The sequence below is a fragment of the Rattus norvegicus genome, chromosome 7 (assembly GCF_021556685.1).
Source record: "Rattus norvegicus strain SHRSP/BbbUtx chromosome 7, alternate assembly SHRSP_T2T, whole genome shotgun sequence".
In the NCBI taxonomy this organism is placed as follows: Eukaryota; Metazoa; Chordata; class Mammalia; order Rodentia; family Muridae; genus Rattus; species Rattus norvegicus.
The window spans coordinates 21,108,633-21,134,651 of NC_141540.1; positions in this window are offsets into that span (position 1 = coordinate 21,108,633).

The following is a 26,019-nucleotide window of genomic DNA, read 5'->3' on the forward strand; positions in this document are numbered from 1 at the left end:
AAAAATCCACCAAGATGAACTCTCAATCCTAAGTATCTATGGCCCAAATACAAGGGCACCTACATACATAAAAGAAACCTTACTAAAGCTCAAAACACACATTGCACCTCACACAATAATAGTAGGAGATTTCAAAACCAAACTCTCATCAATGGACAGATCATCAAAACAGAAATTAAACAGAGACATTGACAGACTAAGAGAACTCATGAACCAAATGGACTTAACAGATATTTATAGAAAATTCTATCCTAAAGCAAAAGGATATACATTCTTCTCACCCCATCATGGTACTTTCTCAAAAATTGACCATATAATTGGTCAAAAAACAGGACTGAAGAGATACAGAAAGATAGAAATAATACCATGAGTCCAATCAGACCACCATGGACTAAAGCTGGGCTTCAATAACAATAAGGGAAGAATGCCTGCATATACATGGAAGTTGAACAATGCTCTGCTCAATGATAACCTGGTCAAGGAAAAAAATAAAGAAAGAAATTAAAGACTTCTTAGAATTTAAGGAAAATGAAGGCACAACATACCCAAACTTATGGGACACAATGTAACCTGTGCTAAGAGGAAAACTCATAGCTCTGAGTGCCTGCAGAAAAAAACAGGAAAGAGCATATGTCACCAGCTTGACAGCACAACTAAAAAGCTCTAGAACAAAAAGAAGCAAATACACCCAGGACGAGTATAAGGCAGGTAATAATCAAACTCAGAGCTGAAAAAAACCAAGTAGAAACAAAAAGGACCATAGAAAGAATCAACAGAACCAAAAGTTGGTACTTTGAGAAAATCAACAAGATAGATAAACCCTTAGCCAGACTAACGAGAGGACACAGAGAATGTGTAAAAATAAAAAAAAAATCAGAAATGAAAAGGGCGACACAACTACAGAATTAGAGGAAGTTCAAAAAAATCATCAGATCCTACTCCAAAAGCCTATATTCAACAAACCTTGAAAATCTGCAGGAAACGGACAATTTCCTAGACAAATACCAGGTACCAAACTTAAATCAGGAACAGATAAACCATTTAAACAACCCCATAACTCCTAAGGAAATAGAAGCAGTCATTAAAGGTCTCCCAAACAAAAACAGCCCAAGTCCAGACGTGTTTAGTGCAAATTCAATCAGACTTTCATAGAGGACCTCATACCAATACTATCCAAACTATTCCACAAAATTGAAACAGATGGACCACTACTGAATTCTTTCTATGAAGCAACAATTACTCTTGCACCTAAACCACACAAAGTCCCAACATAGAAAGAGAACTTCAGACAAATTTTGTTTACGAATATTGATGCAAAAATACTCCATAAAATTCTGGCAAATGGAATCCAAGAGCACATCAAAACAATCATCCACCATGATCAAGTAGGCTTCATCCCAGGCATGGAGGGATAGTTCAATATACGGAAAAAGATCAACTTGATCATTTATATAAACATACTGAAAGAATAAAACCACATTATCCTTTCATTAGATGCTTAGAAAACATCGGACAAAATGCACCACCCCTTCATGAGAAAAGTCCTGGAAAGAATAGGAATTCAAGGCACATACCTAAACATAATAAAAGCCATATACAGCAAACCACTCACTAACATTAAATTAAATGGAGAGAAACTTGAAGCAATCCCACTAAAATCAGGGACTAAACAAGGCTGCCCACTCTCTCCATACTTATTCAATATAGTTCTTGAAGTTCTAGCCAGAGCAATCAGACATCAAAAGGAGATCCAGGGGATACAGATTGGAAAAAAAGAAGTCAAAATATCACTATTTGCAGATGATATGATAGTATATTTAAGTGATCCCAAAAGTTCCACCAGAGAACTACTAAAGCTGATAAACAACTTCAGCAAAGTGGCTGGGTATAAAATTAAGTCAAATAAATCAGTAGCCTTCCTCTACACAAAAGAGAAACAAGCCAAAAAAGAAATTAGGGAAACAACACCCTTCATAATACTCCCAAATAATATAAAATACTTCAGTGTGACTTTAACCAAGCAAGTAAAAGATCTGTACAATAAGAACTTCAAGCCTCTAAAAAAAGAAGTTGTGGAAGATCTCAGAAGATGGAAAGAGCTCCCATGCTCATGGATTGTCCGGATCAATATAGTAAAAATGGCCATTTTCCTAAAAGCGATCTACAGGTTCAATGCAATCCCCATCAAAATACCAATCCAATCCTTCAAAGAGTTAGACAGAACAATTTGCAAATTCATCTGGAATAAAAAAACTCAGGATAGCTAAACAATATTCAACAATAAAAGGACTTCTGGAGAAATCATTATCCCTGAACTCAAGCAGTATTACAGAGCAATAGTGATAAAAACTGCATGATATTTGTACAGAGACAGACAGATAAACGAGTGGAATAGAATTGAAGACCCAGAAATGAACCCACACACCTATGGTCACTTGATTTTTGACAAAGGAGCCAAAACCATCCAATGGAAAAAATAGCATTTTGAGCAAATGGTTCTGGTTCAACTGGAGGTCAACATGTAGAAGAATGCAGATCGATCCATGCTTATCACCCTGTACAAAGCTTAAGTCTAAGTGGATCAAGGAACTCCACATCAAACCAGATACACTCAAACTAATAGAAGAAAAACTAGGGCAGCATCTCAAACACATGGGCACTGGAAAAAATTTCCTGAACAAAACACCAATGGCTTATGCTCTAAGATAAAGAATCGACAAATGGGATCTCATAAAACTGCAAAGCTTCTGTAAGGCAAAGGATACTATGGTTAGGACAAAATGGCAACCAACAGATTTGGAAAAGATCTTTAACAATCCTACAACAGATAGAGGGCTTGTATCCAAAATATACAAAGAACTCAAGAAGTTAGACCGCTGGGAGACAAATAACCGTATTAAAAAATGGGGTTCAGAGCTAAACAAAGAATTCACAGCTCAGGAATGCCGAATGGCTGAGAAACACCTAAAGAAATGTTCAACATCTTTAGTCATAAGGGAAATGCAAATCAAAACAACCCTGAGATTTCACCTCACACCAATGAGAATGGCTAAGATCAAAAACTCAGGTGACAGCAAATGCTGGTGGGGATGTGGAGAAAGAGGAACACTCCTCCATTGTTGCTGGGATTGCAGACTGGTACAACCATTCTGGAAATCAGTCTGGAGATTCCTCAGAAAATTGGACAATGAACTACCTGAGGAGCCAGCTATACCTATCTTGGGCATATACACAAAACACTTGCTCCACTATGATCATAGCAGCCTTATTTATAATAGCCAGAAGCTGGAAAGAACCCAGATGCCCTTCAACAGAGGAATGGATACAGAAAATGTGGTACATCTACACAGTGGAATATTACTCAGCTATCAAAAACAATGACTTTATGACATTCATAGGCAAATGGATAGAACTGGAAATTATCATCCTGAGTGAGGTAACCCAATCACAGAAAAACACACATGGTATGCACTCATTGATAAGTGGCTATTAGCCCAAATGCTTGAATTGCCCTAGATGCACAGAACACATGAAACTGAAGAGGGATGACCAAAATGTGAATGGTTCACTCCTTCTTTAAAAGGGGAACAAGAATACACTTGGCAGGGAATAGGGAGGCAAAGTTTAAAACAGAAGCAGAAGAAACACCCATTCAGATCCTGCCCCACATGTAGCCCATACATATACAGCCACCCAATTAGATAAGATGGATGAAGCAAAAGAAGTGCAGGCCGACAGGGACCGGATGTAGATCTCTCCTGAGAGTCACAGCCAGAATACAGCAAATACAGAGGCAAATGCTAGCAGCAAACCACTGAACTGAGAATGGAACCCCCATTGAAGGAATCAGAGAAAGGACTGAAAGAGCTTGAAGGGGCTTGAGACCCCATATGAACAACAATGCCACGCAACCAGAGCTTCCACGGACTAAGACACTTCCCAAAGACTATATATGGACTGACCCTGGACTCTGACCTCATAGGTAGCAATGAATACCCTAGTAAGAGCACCAGTGGAAGGGGAAGCCCTTGGTCCTGCCAAAACTGAACCCCCAGTGAACGTGATTGTTGGAGGGAATGCAGTAATGGGAGAAGGATGGGGAGGGGAACACCCATATAGAAGGGGAAGGAAGGTGTTAGGGGATTGTTGGCCCAGAAACCGGGAAAGGGAATAACAATCAAAATGTAAATAAGAAACACTCAGATTAATAAAGATAAAAAGAAACAAACAAATAAACAAAACAATACAAAACAAAACAAAAACAGCTGTGGCACAATTACTGCTGGGTGCTTTTAGCCAAATTCATAGTGAGGACTGGACATAAAATGTGAAGCAATAAAATTTGAAAATCTTGCAATTTTGACCAGAAGGGGATCATTTGATTGAAAAGAGACATTACCAAGGGAGATATGGCTTTAGTTCCGAAACAAAGAAAGAAAGAAAGAAAGAAAGAAAGAAAGAAAGAAAGAAAGAAAGAAAGAAAGAAAGGAAGGAAGGAAGGAAGGAAGGAAGAAAGGAAGGAAGAGGAAAAACAAACAGGCAAAATAGCAAAGTAAGTAAATAAAGAAAGAAAAGTGTTATATACAATTCTGAATTTGAGTTGATGTATATGGAATTTTGATGACCTTGCTTATTTTGTCTGACTTATAATTCACTTTCCCTATCGTGTTTGTGTCATGTCAGAATTTTGGAACCTCGGAAATTGGTGTTTGTTTTAAAATATGTGGATGAATCAATTTAGTTCTTTTTATAAATTCTATAGGTTTTATTTTCTGATATTTGTTATCAATTTTGCCGAAGTTGTTACTGTCTTTCTGTCTCATGGATAATCGGCAAATATAGTCCATGTATGTATACAGTGGTTTGAGAGACATAGAACATGGGGATCAGAAGCCCTGTGAGTTCATACAGTAAATTAAGCACACAGGGACTCACTTATAAAAATGAATTTTACAAAAGAATATGTGTCTCAAAACTATAACTTTGCCCCTTTGAATCAAAAATCTTAATTAATCATATGCTAATAGATAATTTTTACAAACTGCAAACTCAAAATTATCACAACATTGCCTCAAAGCCTTAATGCTCACTTTAACCATAAGGAAGGATGAGCTAGTCATGGTTCATATTGCCTTTTGTTGTGTATCATGTTACTTGCTCTAACCCAATTTCTTTGTCACCTATCACTCTAAAAATGACAAGTATGAATTTAGAAAATCATATATCTGGTCAAAATTAACTTCCACTCTGAAAACATTCACCATGCCTTATCTTGCAATAATTATGAATAAAACCAAGGTCTGGGAACAGCTATGAAATACCACCATTTTGACACCAGTTATTTTCATATATGACTCCAATATAATTTGGGGCATATAAGACAAGCATCCATTACTTCTTTTATTTCAAATAAGGCTTAGAATAATAAAGTTTAACCCTATTTAATCTCATTTACAAGCAATATTTTCATTGCTGAGAACGAGCCTCAGATTGAGGTAACTCAAGGAAGAAGATTTCTGTTTTATTCATAGTTATAGAAGATGGTCCACCATAGCAAGTAGAAAGCATGACAGCTAAAAGTGCCCTGCCACAGTGGTGGGCTTGAGGCAAAATTTCTTCATATCATTTTTCTTTATATTTATTTTATCTGACATATTACATCCTAACCTCAGTTTTCCTTCCCTAAACTACCTCAATTTCTCCTCAAGTCTTCTCCCCTCCAACTCTATTTCTCTTCCAACTCTTCTCCTACAAATCCATTCCTCCTACCTTTTGTTTTTCTGTTCAGAGAGGAGGGTACTGTGGGACTTGGAAGCCCAGGAACCACAGAGCTCTGTGATGGTTCTGTGTCAAAAAAGAAGGGTATCCTGAAACACTGAATCTCAGGAAACTTACAATTCTGAGCTCAGACACTGTCTTGGTGGAAGGGTATGCAGAGACTGGGAGCTCAGGAACCACACAGCTCTGGGGATTTCTCCTAGTATGAGGTCTTGCAGCTCCCAGGGGAGAATATCTGCAGCTTCACTGCTTAGAAGACTCATCCCTATGACTTCTTTGTTTCTTCCTTTCACTGCTTCTTTTCTGCTGGGTGTCTGCTAACCAGAATATCAAATGAGGCCAAAAATCTCAAAAAAGATATATACTATAAATTCTAGGGTGTGGAAAGACAAATCCAGGAATGGCTGCCCTCTTCACATTGAAGTGGGCAGCAGGAAATGAACAAAGGATAGTGCTTACAGAATTTCTTAGGGGACAGAATTTTCAGAGCAAAAATATCCAGAGTGAGGATTGATGGGGTGTCAAACGCTGAGCTGGGTTCTAGAGGGATTGGTGGTTTTAATACCCTTTTCCTGCATGGGGCATATTGCATACAGTGGGACTTCCTTCCCAACTATACCAGGCTTTTGCTGATACACCACCTTTGTGGTATGTTGGTGATGGGTATTGTGAGGAGGTGCTTCCATTCCTGCAGTGGTTGACAGTTCCTGCAGTGGTCTTTCAGGAAGGCTGTAGGATGAGGCATGAAATGTTATGAAATAAGGTGGCACCACCATGGAAGACATGTCTCTTGAAGGCAGTAGGCTGAGACTAGAAAGTTGTAACCACTCTGGACAGGTATTGAAGGGCAGACCCTGTGGAGTAAGGGATAGTGATGTACCAACCTGGATAGTTTCTATGATGAATGCCTACTGAGGAAGTGTCGTGATGCCAACATTTTGACAGAAGCAACCATTTTGGGAAATTCCTGTGGGAAATTTTACTGCAGCGGCCATAGGGCAGGGAGGAAGAATGGGGGCAAGAAGGAAGACCCTGTCACAAATTTGACAACTTTTGTTGTGCAGTGGTTTTGGGGTGTTGCACTCAACAAAAACAGCTTTTTCTTTAGAAGAAAGCAGGCATTCCAGGGTTATTAAGCAAACGAGCCACAACAAATTATAATAAAACTAGGGACATACCTTCATATTAAGGTGGAATGAGGAACCCCGGTAGGAATAAAAGACTACCACTTCATATCTTAAAATAACATGTACCACAATGTTCATTCCATAGCAACAAAACAGTCGTTTTGCTGCATATAGGAAATACACTTCATTGTCAAAGAAAGACACTACCTCAGAGGGAAAGGCTGGAAAACAATTTTCCAAGCAAATGTTCACAAGAAACAAGTTGGAGTAGCCATTCTTAAATCGAATAAAAACAACTTTCAACCAGAAGTAATCAAAGAAGATAAGGAAGGAAACATCACATTCTAAAAAGAAAAACACACAAAGAAGAACTCTCAATCCTAAATATCTATGCTCCATATTTATAAAAAAAAAAAACCTTACTGAAGCTCAAAGCACACCTTGCACCTCACAGAATAATAGTGGGAGATTTCAACACCCCAATTTCATAATGGACAGATCATGGAAACAGAAACTAAACAGAGACAGAAAGAAAATAACAGAAGTTATAAACCAAATGAATTTAACAGACACTTAAAGAAAATTTCAACCTAAAACAAAAGAATGTAACTTCTTCACAGCAACTTGTGGTACCATCTCAAATGCTGACCGACCATCTAATCAATAAAAATACATGCCTCAACAGATACAACAAGATGGAAATAATCCCATGCATCCTATCAGATCCCCAGATCTATGGCTGGTCTTCAATAACAACAAAAATAAAAGAAAGCCCACATGCACATAGAAGATGAACACCGCTCTACTCAATGATAGCTAGGTCAAGAAAGAAATAAAGAAAGAAAATACTTTTTAAAATTTAATGAAAGTGAAGATATAGCATATCAAAACTTATGGGACACAATGAAAAGAGTGCTAAAAGGAAAGCCCATAGCTCTAAGTGCCTCAAAAAGAAACTAGAAAGAGCATATAGTAGCAGCTTGACAGCACACTTAAAAGCTCTAAAACAAAAAGAAGCAAATCACCAAAGAGGAGTAGAAGGCAGGAAATAATCAAACTCAGGGCTGAAAACAATCAAGTGGAAACAAAGAGAACTATACAAAGAATCAACAACACCAGGAGCTGGTTCATTGAGAAAATCATCAAGATAGATAAACACATAGCCAGACTAATCAGAGGGCACATAGGGTATATCCAAATTAACAAAATCAGAAATGAAAAGGGAGAGATAACAGTAGAATCCCAAGAAATTTCAAAAAAATCAATAGACCCTACTTCAAAAGCCTCTAAGAACCTGAAATGGACAATTTTCTAGACACATACCAGGAACCAACATTGAATCAGGAACAAATAAACCATTTAAACCACCCCATAACTCCTATAGAAATAGAAGCAGTAATTAAAAGTCTCTCCACCAAAAAGAGATGAGTCCAGTACAGAATTCTATAAGACCTTCATAGAAGACCTCATACCAATACTATCCAAACTGTTCCACAAAATTGAATCAGATGGACCACTACCAAATTCCTTCTATGAAGCCACAATTTTTCTTATACCTAAACCACACAAAGACCCAACAAAGAAAGAGAACTTCAGACCACTTTCCTTATGAATATCAACGCAAAGATACTCAATAAAATTCTGGCAAACCGAATCCAAGAACACATCAAAATAATCATCTATCATGATCAAGTAGGCTTCATTCCAGGGATGCAGGGATGGTTCAATATACAGAAACCCATCAATGTAATCCACAGATGTATACAAACTCAAAGAAATGAACTCATGAGATGCTGAGAAAGCATTTGACAAAATTCAACACCCCTTCATCTTGTAAGTCTTCGAAAAATCAGGAATTCAAGGCCCATACACAAACACAGTAAGAGCAATATACAGCAAACAAGTAGCCAACATCAAACTATATGGAGAGAAAATTGAAGCAATTCCACTAAAATCAGGGACAAGACAAGACAACCCACTCTCTCTCTACTTATTCAAAGTATTCAAAGTCCTAGCCAGAGCAATCAGACAACAAAAGGAGGTCAAATGGATACAGATTGGAGCAGGAGAAGTAAAAATATCACCATTTACAGATTACATGATAGTATACCTATGTGACCACAAAAGTTCCACCACAGAACTACTGAGCCAGACAAACAACTTAAGCAAATGGTCAGAGTATAAAATTAACTCAAAAAAATGAGTACCCTTCCTTGACTCAAAGGATAAACAGACTAAGAAAGAAATTATGGAAATGACACCCTTCACAATAATCATAAATAATATAAAATACCTTGGCGTGATTCTAATCAAGCAAGTGAAATATATTTATGACAAGAACTTCAAGTCTCTGAAGAAAGAAATTAAAGAAGAACTCTGAAGATGGAAAGACCTCCCATGCTCATGAATTTGCAGGATAAATATAGTAAAATAGCAATTAGTCAAAAGAAATCTACAATTTCCATGCAATCCCCATAAAAATTCCAACTCATTATTCGTAGAATTAGAAAAATCAATTTTTCAAATTCATTTGGAATAATAAAAATGAACAGAATAGAGAAAAATATCCTCAACAATAAAAGGACTTCTGGGGGAATCACCATCCCTAACCTCAAACAGTTTTACAAAGCAATATTGATAAAATCGGCATGGTGTTGGTAAAGACACAGGCAGGTAGATAAATAGAATAGGATTGAAGACCCAAAAATGAACCCTCACGCCTATGGTTCCTTGAACATTGGCAAAGAACCTTCATTAGGACAAAACGGCAACCAACAGATTGGGAAAAGATCCTTACCAATTCTATATCTGATAGAGGGCTAATATACAAAATATATGAAGAACTCAATAAATGAGACTCCATAGAATCAAATAATCCTATTAAAAAATAGGGCACGGAGCTAAACAAAGAATTCTCATGGTATTGATACAGAGACAGGCAGATAGAGCAGTGGAATAAAATTGAAGACCGAGAAATGAGCCCACACACCTATGGTCACTTGATTACTGAGAAAGGAACCAAAGTCAAACAATGGAAAAAAGATAGAATTTTCAACAAATTGTGCTGGTTCAACTGGGGGTCAGTATGTAGAAGAATGCAAATTGATCCATTTTTCTCACCCGTACAAAAGTTAAGTCCAAGTGGATCAAGAACCTTCACATAAAACCAGGTGAACTCAAACTAATAGAAGAAAAATTGGGGAAGAGTCTCGAACACATGGGCACTGGAGAAAATTTCCTGAACAGAAAACCAATGGTTTATGCTGTAAGATCAAGAATGGACAAATGGAATGTCATAAGGCTGCAAAGCTTCTGTAAAGCAAAGGACACTATCATTAGGACAAAATGGCAACCAACAGATTGAAAAAGATCTTTACCAATACTACGACTGATAGAGGGCTAATATCCAAAATATACAATGAACTCACCAAGATAGACTCCAGAGAGTCAAATAACTCTTTTAAGAAATACAATACAGAGCTAAACAAACAATGCACAGCTGAGGAATAACAAATGTCTGAGAAGTACCTAAAGAAATGTTCAACATTGTTAGTCATCAGGGAAATGCAAATCAAAACAACCCTGAGATTCCACTTCACACCAGTCAGAACAGCTAAGATCAAAAACTCAGGTGACAGCAGATGCTGGCGAGGATGTGGAGAAAGAGGAACACTCCTCCATTGTTGGTGGGATTGCAGACTGGTACAACCATTCTGGAAATCAGTCTGGAGGTTCCTCAGAAAATTGGACAATGAACTACCTGAGGACCCAGCTATACCTCTCTTGGGCTTATACCTAAAAGATGCTCTAACATCCAACAAAGACACGTGCTCCACTATGTTCATAGCAGCCTTATTTATAATATCCAGATGCCCTTCAACAGAAGAACAGATACAGAAGGTGTGATACATCTACACAATGAAGTACTACTCAGCTATCAAAAGCAATGATTTCATGAAATTCATAGGCAAATGTATGGAACTAGAAAATATCATCCTGAGTGAGGTAACCCAATCACAGAAAAACACTCATGGTATGCACTCATTGATAAGTGGATATTAGCCCAAATGCTTGAATTACCCAAGATGCACAGACCACATGAAACTCAAGGAAGATCAAAATACTGATGCTTCACTCCTTTAAAAGGAGAACAAAAATATCAATATGAAGGGATAGGGAGGCAAAGTCTGAAGCAGAGACTAAAGGGACAGCCATTCAGAACCTGCCCCACATGTGACCCAAACATAAATATAGCCACCAAATCTAGATAAGATGGATGAAGCTAAGAAATGCATGCTGACAGGAACTGGATAGATCTCTCCTGTGAGACACAGCTAGAACATGCCAAATACAGAGGCGAATGCCAGCAGCAAACCACTGAACTGAGAATGGGACCCCCACTGGAGGAATTAGAGAAAGGACTGAAGGGGCTGAAGGGGCTTGCAACACCATAAGAGAAACAATGACAACCAACCAGAGCTTCCAGGTATTAAACCAGTACCCAAAGACTATACATAGATGTACCCTGGGCTCCAACTTCATATGTAGTAGTGAATATCCTTGTTGGGGCACCAGTGGAAGGAGAAACCATTGGTCCTGCCAAGGTTGGACAAGCAGTTTAGGGGATTGTTTGTGAGAGGCAGTAATGGGGGATACATGTGGAGGGGAACACCCACATAGAAGGGGAAGGGGAGAGGTTAGCTGGCTGATAGACAGGAAACTGGGAAATGGAATAACATTTGAAATGTAAATAAGAAATACCCAATTAATAAAATGGAAGAAAAAAAATAAACATATGCTGAATCTAAAATGTATTTACCAAAAAAAAAAGGAAAAAGAAAGAATTCTCATCTGAGGAATATCAAATATCTGAGAAGTACCTAAAGAAATGCTCAACATCCTTAGTCATTGGGGAAATGCAAATCAAAACAAACTTGATACTCCATATCACAGCAGTAAGAAAGGCTAAGATCAAAAACTCAGGTGACAACAGACACTGGTGAGGATGTGAAGAAAGACAAACACCCCTCCACTGTTTATGAAATTACGAGGTGGTACAACACTCTGGAAAGATCCCAGATGCCCTTCAACAGAGGAATGGATTCAAAAAATGTAGTACATCTGCACAATGGAGTACTACTCAGCTATCAAAAACAATGACTTCATGAAATTCACAGGCAAATGGAATGAACTAGAAAATATCATCATGAGTGAGGTAACTCAATCACAGTAAAACACACTTGGTATGAACTCACTGATAAGTGGATATTAGTCCAAAAGCTCAAATTACCCAATATGCAATCCATAGACTACAGGAAGCTCAAAAGAAGGATACCCAAAATGCAGATGCTCTCACTCCTTCTTAAAAGGGGAAAATATCCATACTAGGGGATATGGAAGGAAAGTTTAGAGCAGGAACTGAAGGAACAGCCATTCAGAGCCTGCCACACATGTAGCCCATGTGGGATATATTTATATATATCTCCACCAAAACTAGATAAGATTGATGAAGCTAAAATGCATGCTGAAATGGACCAGATATAGATCTCTCCTGAGAGAAACATCTAGGGCATGACCAATACAGAGGTCAATACTATCAGCAAACCACTGAACTCAGAACAAGACCCACTTGGGGGGAATTAGAGGAAGGATTGAAAGAGCTGAAGGAACTTGCAACCCGATAAGAACAACAATGCCAAACAACCAGAGCTTCCAGGGACTAAACCACTACCGAAAGACTATACATGGACTGACCCAGGACTCCAACTGCACATATAGCAAAGGATAGAGTTTGAAGGGGAAGCCCTTTGTCCTGACAAGGTTGTTCTCCCAGTTCAGGGAAAGGTCGGGGGTGGCTAAATGGGGGTGGGGGGAACACACATGTGGGAGAGGTGTAGGTGGTGGGGATTGGAGCTCATGGACAGGAAACTGGGAAAGGGAATAACATTTGAAATGTAAGTAAAAAATATATCTAAATTTTTTTTAAAAAGAAATATATCCAATAAAAAATGAAAGAAAATATCCAGAATGAGGTAACCCAATCAAAAAAAAAATCCCACACATGGTATGTATTAATATGTACTCACTGATAAGTGGATGTTATCCCAAATTACCCAAGATACAATCCACAGACCACATGAAGCTCCAAAAGAAGTACGACCACAGTGCAGATCCTTCAGTCCTTCTTAAGAGGTTGGGGGGGGGGGTGTGGAAATTCATAGAAAGGCATATGGAGAAAAAGTTTGGAGCAGAGATTTAAGGAATGACCATTCAGAGCCTGCCCCACGTGGGGATCCAGATAGATACATATAGATAGATAGATAGATAGATAGATAGATAGATAGATAGATAGATAGATAGATAGATAGATAGATTAGACAATATTGATGAAGCCAAAAAGATCATACTGACAGGAGCCTTATATAGCCTTCTCCTGAGAGACTCAGCCAGAACATGACAAATACAGAGGCCAATGCTAGCAGCAAACCATTGCACTGAGAATGGAGTCTCTGTTGGATGAATTAGAGAAAGGATTGAAGGAGCTGAAGGCGCTTGCAACCACATAAGAACAACAATACCAACAAACAGAGCTCGAGGGACTAAAGCACTACACAAAGACTACACACGAACAGATCCATGACTCCACCTTCAAATGTAGCAGAGGATGGCCTTGTTGGGCATCAATGGGAGGAGAAGCCCTTGGTCTTGCCAAGGCTGGAACCCCCAGTGTAGGAGAATGTAAATGTGGGAGGGGGAAGAGGAATGTTTTGGGAGGGGGAACACCATTATACAAGAAGAGGAGTGTGATGATATAGGGGGCTTATGGGCAGGAAACCAGAAAAGGGAATAACATTTGAAATGTAGATAAAAAATATACAATAAGAAAAATGGAACTGGTATAATATCCAATTTGACAATAGTAATGACTTACATGGCCTATAGGTTGTAAGATTGGAAGAGTAATATTTCAAATCTTTTGCTTTCTAACACTACCATGTATCGCTGGATATGATCAATATCTATCAACTACTTCATGCAGTAACATCACAATTCAAATTCTTTACAACAAAATACATTCATCAACACGGTCTCTGATCTATTAGATAAAATACTACAAGAAATATATATTAAAATTATATAATACCTTCCTTCAGCCAAGAAATAACATGTGAATTGAATCATGAATTATTAATACAAGAAGAATGAAAAGTTTCCCAATACTTAGATATTAAAAAGTCCAATCAAAAATATTACATGTGTTCTTATGCATGTATAAAAAACAAATCCTAATAGAAATTTTAAAGTTTATAAAATAAATTAATGGAAAATTATTTTAGCTTAGAGTAACAAGTCAATTCAGACTAATCTGTAATTGGACAGGAGGTCTAACTTAGAACACTAATGAAAGATATTTTATACAAGTCCTTAACTCTGAATTCATTCAGATTAGAAGACTCTACAAAGTAAACAACCCTGCCCTGGCTGCACACTCTGTTCTTTGTTTACTTTTACTAAGCTGTCACCTATGACCTGATTGAAACCACTTGGTTATTTACATAAACTTTCAAGTTGCAGCAATTTACTGATTGATTCCAGAAAAGAACTGTGAGTTCTTATCTATTAAGTGCCTTTAATTAATGTTTGCTACAACTTGACATTCCACTTAATATAATATTTTTATTAAATCTCTGAATTATTAGGTTTATCCAGCTCCCTATTTACAGAATTAAGTTAAAGCTTCAGAATGTAAATAAAACCTTCAGGGATAAAGATTTTGGAATCTTTAACAAAAGTGAAGCACTGCTTGACTGAGCACACATCCTCCCAACCCATGATATAGATTTCCTGCTAAAATAGCTCCTTGTTACTTTTTGTAATTGATACTCCTTTGACAGAAAGCAGATAAATAAATTCTGTTATGATCCTTCTACAAATCTTCTTCATAATATGTATTTAAACGTACTCGAAATGAGAAAAGGGAGGATAAAAATGAAGATAACCAGAATATTGAATTGGTCTGAACTTAAATTGCAATACACCCAGGGAGAAAAAAATAAATTTAAACTGTCTCATAGCAAAATCCTTTTTCTAATTTTGGTCTTTTTATTTTATAATTAATATGATTACCACTGGAATGTTTTAGTAGCACTAAATTTTTACATAACTCTAGTTTTGCCAATGGTTAAAGAAATCCATTTTCTTTACCAATTTCTCATTCTTGGTTTCTTTTTGAATTCAAGAAAAATAAGGTATGCACCTATGTAATTCTATTTTGATAACAGCTTTTCATTAGCCATGTTGGATGATAACTCAGAACTACACAATTTTAGTTCTTTGTGTGAAATAGACGATGATGTTCCTAGCTGATGAAATATTTTTCCTTTTTTCTTACTAACACAAAAAACAGCTATCTATACGAATATCTGTTACTAAGTTTTAGGATCGCAATACGATATGAGCCCAAGTCAACCACTTTCTGATCCTAGACAAGGAAAACATGAAACAAACCAGAATTTTGCATTGTGAAAAGACAAACAGAAAATTCATATAATTTGTTCTGATGAGAAATTTAAGGTAAGTAGAGAGAAAAGGGCTTATTACCCCCACAGTTCCAGTCATGGTATGGGCTGGCTACTGAAAAAAAATGTCATTGCTAAACTATGTATGCTTTCTTTCACAAGATTGTATGACATGTGTTAGAGTTGTCTGATCCCTCCTAAGAGCAAAGTTCTCTTGCTCTTATTTGGATTGCAATCATTTTGTCTATTACATTTCATCTGGAAAAGTCAATGGAATAAATGAATTACTTCACAATAGAAAGTGTTATTACGTGAGTTGTGTTCATATCATAGGATTGCATTTTGAGTATAGATTTGGAAACTAGGGTTCCTGTGGAATGGATCTATTTACATGGTTGTTCGAAAGACAAAGGGATATTTCCATATATTTAGTGTAGGTTTGAAGAATATTTTGTCTATATTAGTTGGAGAGACTATAAAAAGAATCCAAGGTAAATGGTCTTTTAAAAGATTTTTTTGGATATTTTCTTTACTCGCGTTTCAAATGTTATCCCCTTTTCCAGTTTCCCCATAAATGGTCTTTTTATGATAATTACACCATCACTTCTTTTTCTTCTTTGTGTATAATCATTTCTGTGAGTCATATTTTGTTAAAATTTGTGATTTTTTTAAGATAACCATATGCCATACTGAGTTGGAAATACCTTAAAATTTTGTCTGTAACATATTACACATGTGTAGTGCTTGCATATAAGCATTTCAAGGATGTATTATAGCATCTACATCTCCTATGATACTATTTAATTAACAGCTTTCTTTCATCTTGGCCTCTGCAAAATGTACACTTAAATTGATCATTACGGGAATTTCAAAATAAATTTCCAGAAATACAAGAATATATAAATGATCATAAGAGGTGCCCAAAATTTTTGTGGTGTTAGATACATAAAGAAAGAAAGAAGCCATTGTAAATTTTGAGGTTACTGCCTAAAGTGCAATTTTGACCAGGCCTTGGTTTAGTTAAACATAAATTTATGACAAATCGTTGTTGACTGTTTACAGAAAAAAAGAAAATACCTGCTTACCCTAGCAACATGACAACTATATCTCATACTTGTAGTTGATAGAGTGGAATGGGCCAAAAGAGTTTGATTCAGAGGAAAGGGAAGATATAAAACATTATAGAGTCAGTATGACTCACTATGTGATCATCCTTCTGGTTAAAATTAAGAGTTTTCAGGCAATATTCTGATAATTTGGAAATCTCAGTTAGTAAATATTAACTACTGACATTGGAATAAGTAGTATTTGTGCTTTTAAGGAGCATTATTAAAATTTTATGCATGTTATTTTATAAAATAAAGTTTTATTTTTTATCATTTGCCATGTGTATCCATTGGAGTTTTATTTTATTTCTGCCCCACATTTTAATCAAGTAAGATCATTTTCTTTTACCTATAGCTGTCTCCAGGCAAAAGTGAAGTTTTTCTCCAAAAGTTTTTCATTCTGTCTTAACACATGCTTGACAACTAAGCCTAGTATAGTCTATAATTTTCATGTGTAAAGGTAAAATAAAAATCAGCATCTACCTTAACTACTCATGGAGTTTACTCTGATCAGTTAAAACTACTTAACATCCAGTCTTTATCCAAGATCAGAGAAATTTGAACCTTACTCTTCTTTGCTCCCAATAACTATGATACATTACAATTAACTTTTTTCTTTTATGCTAATTCTGGTCTCTCTGGATTTAAAACATCTGTTTACTTCATGCTTTTAGAGTGAAACTTGACATTATAACAATATAAGTAACAAAATCAGGAGTTTTGAATTCATCTCAGTAGCTGTGGGATAGTTTTGGCCACTTATATATGAGAATTCATAACCTCTTAATAAAAAAATAATTTTATCACTGGGATTACTTCTTGTGTGAGTACTAGTTCAAATAACTGTAACATTGACATATCTAACGACATTCTATGAGGGAATAAGAATTCCCTGGAGAAAAGAGTCTTGTATATATGCCAGCAAATCAAAATAATATAATCACCATGCTAGAACAATAACTATGTAAATTACATAAGAGTGCCCCCAACACAGGGCCCTTTATAGTAGGAAGTGAGCATCTTTTTCTGGGTTTCTTGTTTTCTTGCATCTACTAAGCAGCTTATACAATTATTTTTCCTTGCTAATTTAGCCTCCTGGTGTGATATAGAGTTTTCATAGTACAGGTCATTTATGTCCAAAGGTTGTTATCTTGGTGACAGCAAATTTTTGCATTAATATCTGTATTTCTGTTACCAATAAATACTTCAGGAAATTAATATGATGATTTGACTTTTAATGTCCTATGATAGCCATGCTTTCTTTTCTGAATGCCTCTTAAGCCTTTTATAATTTACTGTCATACCATATAATGACAGATCAACCAAAAGAATGTGAGTTTTCCATATCTACATTCAGCCCTGAAGAAGATCCAAATATGATCTCTGAACAATGGCAACATTTCCAGCTTGTTGACCTATGAGTTGAATAATTTAGATGCAATTAGGCCAATGTAAAAGGAGAAATTTCCATGTTCTAGTTTACACTGACTTATTGGAATCTAACCAGTGGCACATGATGCTTTAAACAACCAATTACATCTGCGTATACAGACATATAGTACTTCATCTTGCAAACAGGAAATATGATGTTTGAAGATTTATTACAGAAAAGAACAGTCAGAGGTCCACTTTTATATTCAAATAGGTAAATGGATTGAACTAGAAAATATAATCCTGAGTGAGGTGTAACTCAATCCCAAAAGGATACACATGGTATGCACTCACTGAGAAGTGGATATTTGCCCAAAAGATAGAATTATCCAAGAAACAATCCAGAGATCACATGAAGCTCAAGAAGAAGGACGACCAAAGTACAGATGCTTCACTCCTTCTTAAAAGGGGGAACAAAATTATTCCTAGGAGTGGATATGGAGACAAAGTTTGGAGCAGAGATTAAAGGAATGGCCATTCAGAGTCTGCCCAACATGGGTATACAGCCCATATATATACAACCACCAAAACTAGATAATATTAATAAAGCCAAGAAATGCATGCTGACAGAACCCTAATATACCTGTCCCTGAGAGGCTCAGCCAGAGCATGTCAAATACAGAGGCGAATGCTAGCAGCAAACCACTGAACTGAGAATGGGAACCAGTTGGAGGAATTAAAGAAGGGGCTGAAAGAACTGAAGGGGTTTCCAACCCCATAACAACAACAATGCCAACCAGCCATAACTCCCAGGAACTAAACCACTACCCAAAGACTACACGTGACAGACCCATGGCTCCTTCTGCAAAGGTAGCAGAGAGTGGTGTTGTTAGGCACCAATGTGAGGAGAAGAACTTGGTCCTGCCAAGGGTGGACCCCCAGTGCAGGGGAAAGTCAGGGGAACGGGAAGGGGTGGTTTTTGGTGAGCAGGATGCAATAGGGGGCTTATGACCAGGAAACTGAGAAAGGGAACAACATTTGAAATGTAAATAAAAAATATCCAATAAAAAATATCTCCCTTCACAGACATATATTCTTTTCTTCATCTGTTTTGTTTCCATGGGATTCCTGAGTGGATGATCAATCAGGTCTTTGCTTCTATATCAGTTTATCTGCAATTTCAATTAGGAAAGTTTATGCTGCAACATTTATTTTCTTGGTATCAGATTGAGAGTTGTAATGATACAACTTGTCACTAGGGAAACAAAAGAGGAAAAGTAAAATAAGAAATTGCTATACTTTAACATGTAATGACTTTTTTGAGTCTGACTAAACGAGAGGTGATGTTTTACAGAAACATCCAAAGCCTAGCCCCCAATTCTTCTTGATATGTCATCCAATTTGGCCATTTAATAAGGAAAAAATGATATCATCACTACTATCTAACAAAACATTGAGATGCCCAGTCTTATGATTCAAAGAGCAACTTACACAAATGACCCAGAAACTAAGACCAGTAACCACTTTTTAAAAATGTACCTCAAGACTTCTCGTTTTTGGCTATGCCTGGAAATGATCTGAACTGATCTAGCAGTTCCTTGAACCCAAATCCCACGGGGGAGAAAGCTAAACACCCAGATTTTCAGACAATTCTAAGACTGCAGGAGAGTCTGCCACATCTGCCCAACATTCCCACATCGTTGCCCAAAGAGGAAACTGCATAGCATCGTGAGATACAAGAATATAGGAGCAGTCAGTGGCAGGAACCACCTGGGTCCAGCCTGCACCTGGAACTGAAATACATGGGTCACACAGTTCTCTGTACCCAAATCCTGTGGGGGAGAGAGCTGGAACCTCAGAGTGTAGACACTCCTTAAAAATCAGAAGAGACTACTCTCTGCTTACATTGCTGACCCAAGAGCACATCCCCTAGTGTCATCTCTGTCCCCTGGCTACAGGGATGTAAGAGCAGTTAGGGAGAGGAGCATTCATGTTTCTGACTGCACCAAGAGCTGAATAACCGTCACCATGAACAGCTACATACATGAGAGCAGAGATCTCATATCCCAGATCCAGCTGAAAGCAAACAGGTCTACAGGAATACTGACACACAGGCCTACAGGAGGGGCCAATTCACTGTCAGAAAGAGCAAGACAAGCTAACAGCACAGACAACCTGGTGGCAAACACAGGAATCTAAGCCACAGAAAACAAGACTATTCAGCACCAAGAGAGCCCAGCTTTCCCACCAAAGCAAATACTATACTGGATATCCAAACACACTGAAAAAACAAGATTTAGATATAAAATCACATTTTATGATGATGAGGGAGGACTTTAAGAAGGACATAAATAACTGTTAAAGAAATACAGAACAACACAAGTAAGCAGGTAGAAGTCCTTAAAAAGGGAGCACAAAAATCCTTAAAATAATTACTGGAAAACACAACTAAACAGGGGAAGGAATTGAAGAAAAACTTCCAGGATTTAAAAATGGAAACAGAAACAATAAGGAAAGCACAAAGAAAGACAACCGTGGAGATAGAAAACCTAGGGAAGAGATCAGGAGTCATAGAGGCAAGCATAACCAACAGAATAAAAGAGATAAAAGAGAGAATCTCAGGGGCAAAAGACTGACTCAACAATCAAAGATAATATAAAATGCAAAAACTCCTAGGCCAAAATATACAGGAAATCCAGGACTCAATGAGAAGATCAAACATAAGGATAATAGGTATAGAAGAGAGTGAAGATTCCCAACTTAATGGTATAGTACATATCTTCAACAAAACTATAAAAGAAAACTTCCCCAACCTAAACAAAGAGATGCCCATAAATGTACAAGAAGCCTACAAATTCCAAATAGATTACACCAGAAAAGAAATCCCTCTGGCCACATAACACTCAAAACACCAAATGCACAAAACAAAGAAAGAATATTAAAAGCAGTAAGGGAAAAAAGATCAAGTAACATATAAAGGCAGACCTATAATAATTACATCAGACTTCACAGCAGAGACTATGAAAGTCTGAAGATCCTGGGCAGATGTCACAAAGACCCTACGAGAACATAAATGCAAGCCGAAGCTACTATATCCAGCAAAACTCTCAATTACCAAAGATGGAGAAACCAAGATATTCCATGACAAAACCAAATTTACATAATATCTTTCTAAAAATCCAGTCCTACAAAGGACAATAGATGGAAAACTCCAATACAAGGGGGGAAACTACACCCTAGAAAATGCAAAAAATAATCTCTTTGCAATGAAACCAAAAGAAGAAAGACACACAAGCATAATTCCACCTCTAACAAAGAAAATAAGAGGAAGCAACCATCACTATTAATTAATCATATCTCTTAACATCAATGGAATCAATTCCCCAATAAAAAGTCATAGGATAACAGACTGCATGAGAGGACTCAGCTTGTTGCTCAATACAGGAAACACACCTCAGAGACAAAGACAGACACTATCTCAGAGTAAAAGGTTGGAAAACAACTTTCCAAGCAAACGGTCTAAAGAAACAAGCTGTAATAGCCATTCTAATATCAAATAAAATTGACATTCAATGAAAATACATCAAGAAATATAAGGAAGGACACTTCATATTCATCAAAGAAAAAATCCATAAAGACGAACTCTCAATCCTAAGTATCTATGCTACATGCAACGGCACCTCAATTCATAAAAGAAACCTTACTGAAGCTCAAATCACACATTGTACCTCACACAATAATAGTAGGAGATTTCAGCACCTAACTCTCCTCATAGGACAGATCATGGAAAAGGAGACATAACAACATAATCTGAGGAAATTCAAAAAATCATCAGAAATTAAACAGAGACATAGAGAAACTAAAAGAAGTTATGAATCAAATAAATTTAACAGATATTTATAGAACATTTTATTCTTTTTTCTTCCATCTTTATTAAATTGGGTATTTCTTAGTTACATTTCAAATGTTATTCCCTTTCTCAGTTTTCAGACCAACACCCCTAACCCCTCCCCCATCTATATGGCTGGTTCCCTCCCCATCCAGCCCCCATTTCGTCCTGCCCCCCCAACTGTACCATACAGTGCAGGTCCAGCTTTAGCAGGATCAATGGCTTCCCTCATGTTTCCACTGGTGTTTCTACTAGGCTATTCTTTGCTACCTATGTATTTGGAGCCCAGGATCAGTCCATGTACAGTCTTTGGATAGTGGCTTACTCTCTGGAAGCTCTGGTTGGTTGGCATTGTTGTTCTTATGGAGTTTCCAGTCCCTTCAACTCTTTCAGTCCTTTCTCTGATTCCTTCAAAAAACATTCCATTCTAAAACAAAATGATATACCTTCTTCTCAGCACCTCAGGGAACCTTCTCCAAAATTGACCATATAATCAATCACAAAACATTCTTCCCCAACAGATGAAAGAAAATAGAAATAATCCTATGCATCCTATCAGATCACCACAGAATAAGACTGGGCCTCAATAACAACAAAAACAAGATAAAGCCCAAATATACATGGAAGTTGAACAACGCTCTATTCAATGATAACCTTGTCAAGGAAGAAATAAAAAAGAAATTAAAAACTTCTTAAAATTTAATGAAAATGAAGGAACAACATACACAAACTTATGGGACACAATAAAAGCAGTGCTAAAGGAAAACTCATAGTTCTGAGTTCCTGCACAAAGGAACAGGAGAGAGCACACATCAGCAGATTGACAGTACACTTAAAGCTCTAAAACAAAAAGAAGCAAATGCACCCAAGAGGAGTAGAAGGCAGGAAATATTCAAACTCAAGGCTGAAATCAACCAAGTAGAAACAAAAAGGTTTATACAAAGAATCAACATAACCAGGAGCTGGTTCTTTGAAAAAAATCAACAAAATAGATGAATGCTTAACCAAACTAACCAGACAGCACAGAGAGTGTATACAATTAAACAAAATCAGAAAGAAAAAGGGAGATATAACAACAGAATATGAGGAAATTCAAAAAGTCATCAGATCCTGCTACAAAACTCTATATTCAGCAAAACTGAAAAATCTGGAGGAAATTGACAATTTTCTAGACGGCAAATACTAGTAAACAAAGTTAAATCAGGAACAGATAAACCATCTAAAGAACCCCATAACTCCTAAAGAAATAAAGCAGTTATTAAAAGGATCCCAACCAAAAAGAGCCTGGGTGCCGATTAGATTAGCAGGTAAAGATTTAGTGCAGAATTCTATCAGATGATCAAAGAAGACATCATACAAATACTGTCCAAACTATTGTACAAAATAGAAACAAACAGAGCACTACCAAATTCCTTTTGTGAAACCAAAATTATGATTGTAACTAAATCACACAAAGACCCAACCAGCAAAGAGAATTTCAGACCAATTCTCCTCAAGAATATTGAGGCAAAAATACTGAAGAAATGCTTGCAAACAGAATCCAAGAACATATCAAAACGATCATCCATGATGATCAAGTAGGCTTCATCCCAGGGATGCAGGGATGATTCAATATAGAGAAATCCATCAACCTAATCCAATATATAAACAAACTCAAAGAAATAAACCACATGCTCATTTCATTAGCTGCTGAGAAAGCATTTGACAAAATTAAATACCCAAGGAATTCAAGGTCCATGCCGAATCATAGTAAAAGCAATATTTAGCAAACCAGTACCTAACATTAAAATAAATGGAGTGAAATGTGAAGCAATCCCACTAAAATCAGGGACTAGACAGGGCTGCCCACTGTCTCCCTGCTTATACAATATAGTACGTGAATCCTCATCAGAACAATCAGGCATGAAATGAAGTAAAAGGGATACAATTTGGAAAGGAAGAATTCAAAATATCACGATTTGCAGATGGTATGATAGTGTACTTGAATAAACCAAAAAGTTCTACCAGAGAACTACTAAACCTGATAAAAAAACTTCAGCAAAATGATTGGATGTAAAATTTACTCAAACAAATCAGTATCTTTCCTCTACTCAAAGGATAAACAGGCTGAAAAAGAAATTAAGGAAATGGCACCTTCACAGTACTCACATATAATATAAAACACCTCAGTATAACTTTAATCAAGCAAGTGAAAGATCTGTGTGACAAGAACTTCAAGTCTCTGAACAAAAAGATTGAAGATCTCAGAAGATGGAAAGATCTCCCATGCTCATGGATGGGACCAATTAATATAGTAAAAATGGCCATTTGGCCAAAAGCAATCTCCAAATGCAATGCAATCCCCCTCAAAATTCCAACTCAATTTTTCATAGAGTTAGAAAGAACAACTTGAAAATTCATTTGAAATAACAAAAAACCCAGGATAGCAAAAATTATACTAAACAATAAAAGAACTTCTCGGGGAAGTGCCATCCATGACCTTAAGCAGTACTACAGAGCAATAGTGAGAAAAACTCTATGGTTTTGGCAGAATGACAGGCAAGTAGATCAGAGTAATAGAATTTAAGACCTAAAAATAATCCCACAGAATTTTGGTCACTTGATCTTTGCCAGAGGAGCTAAAACCATCGGCTAGAACAAACATAGCATTTTCAAAAAATGGTGCTGGTTCATTTTGAGGTCAGCAGGTAGAAGAATGCTAATCTAGCCAATCTTATCACAATTGACAAAGCTTAAGTTCAAGTGGATCAAGGACCTCCACATCAAACCAGATACACTCAAACTAATAGAAGAAAAACTAGGGCATCATCTCGAACACATGGGCACTGGAAAAAATTTCCTGACCAAAACACCAATGGCTTATGCTCTAAGATAAAGAATCGACAAATGGGATCTCATAAAACTGCAAAGCTTCTGTAAGGCAAAGGACACTGTGGTTAGGACAAAACGGCAACCAACACATTGGGAAAAGATCTTTACCAATCCTACAACAGATAGAGGGCTTATATCCAAAATATACAAAGAACTCAAGAAGTTAGACTGCTGGGAGACAAATAACCCTATTAAAAAATGGGGTTCAGAACTAAACAAAGAATTCACAGCTCAGGAATGCCGAATGGCTGAGAAACACCTAAAGAAATGTTCAACATCTTTAGTCATAAGGGAAATGCAAATCAAAACAACCCTGAGATTTCACCTCACACCAGTGAGAATGGCTAAGATCAAAAACTCAGGTGACAGCAAATGCTGGCGAGTATGTGGAGAAAGAGGAACACTCCTCCATTGTTGGTGGGATCGCAGACTGGTACAACAATTCTGGAAATCAGTCTGGAGGTTCCTCAGAAAATCTTGGGCATATATCCAAAAGATGCCCCAACATATAACAAAGACACATGCTCCATTATGTTCATAGCAGCCTTATTTATAATAGCCAGAAGCTGGAAAGAACCCAGATGCCCTTCAACAGAGGAATGAATACAGAAAAGGTGGTACATCTACACAGTGGAATATTACTCAGCTATCAAAAACAATGACTTTATGAAATTCATAGCAAATCGATGGAGCTGGAAAATATCATCCTGAGTGAGGTAACCCAATCACAGGAAAACACACGTGGTATGCACTCATTGATAAGTGGCTATTAGCCCAAATCCTTGAATTACCCTGGATACACAGAGCACATGAAACTCAAGAAGGATGACCAAAATACGAATGCTTCACTCCTTCTTTAAAAGGGGAACAAGAATATTATTGGCAGGCAATAGGGAGGCAAAGTTTAGAGCAGAGGCCAAAGGAACACTCATTCAGAGCCTGACCCACATGTGGCCCATACATATACAGCCACCAAACTAGATAAGATGGATGAAGCAAAGAAGTGCAGCCCGACAGGAACAGGATGTAGATCTCTCCTGAGAGACACACCCAGAATACAGCAAATACATAGGAGAAAAACAGCAGCAAACCACTGAACTGAGAACAGGATCCCTGTTGAAGGAATCAGAGAAAAGACTGGAAGAGCTTGAGGGAACTCGAGACCCCATATGAACAACAATGCCAACAAACCAGAGCTTCCTGGGAATAAGCCACTACCCAAATACTGTACATGGACTGACACTAGGCTCCAACCTCATAGGTAGCAAGGAATAGCCTAGTAAGATCACCAGTGGGAGGGGGAGCCCTTGGTCCTGCAAAGACTGAACCCCCAGTGAACGTGATTGTTGGGGGGAGGG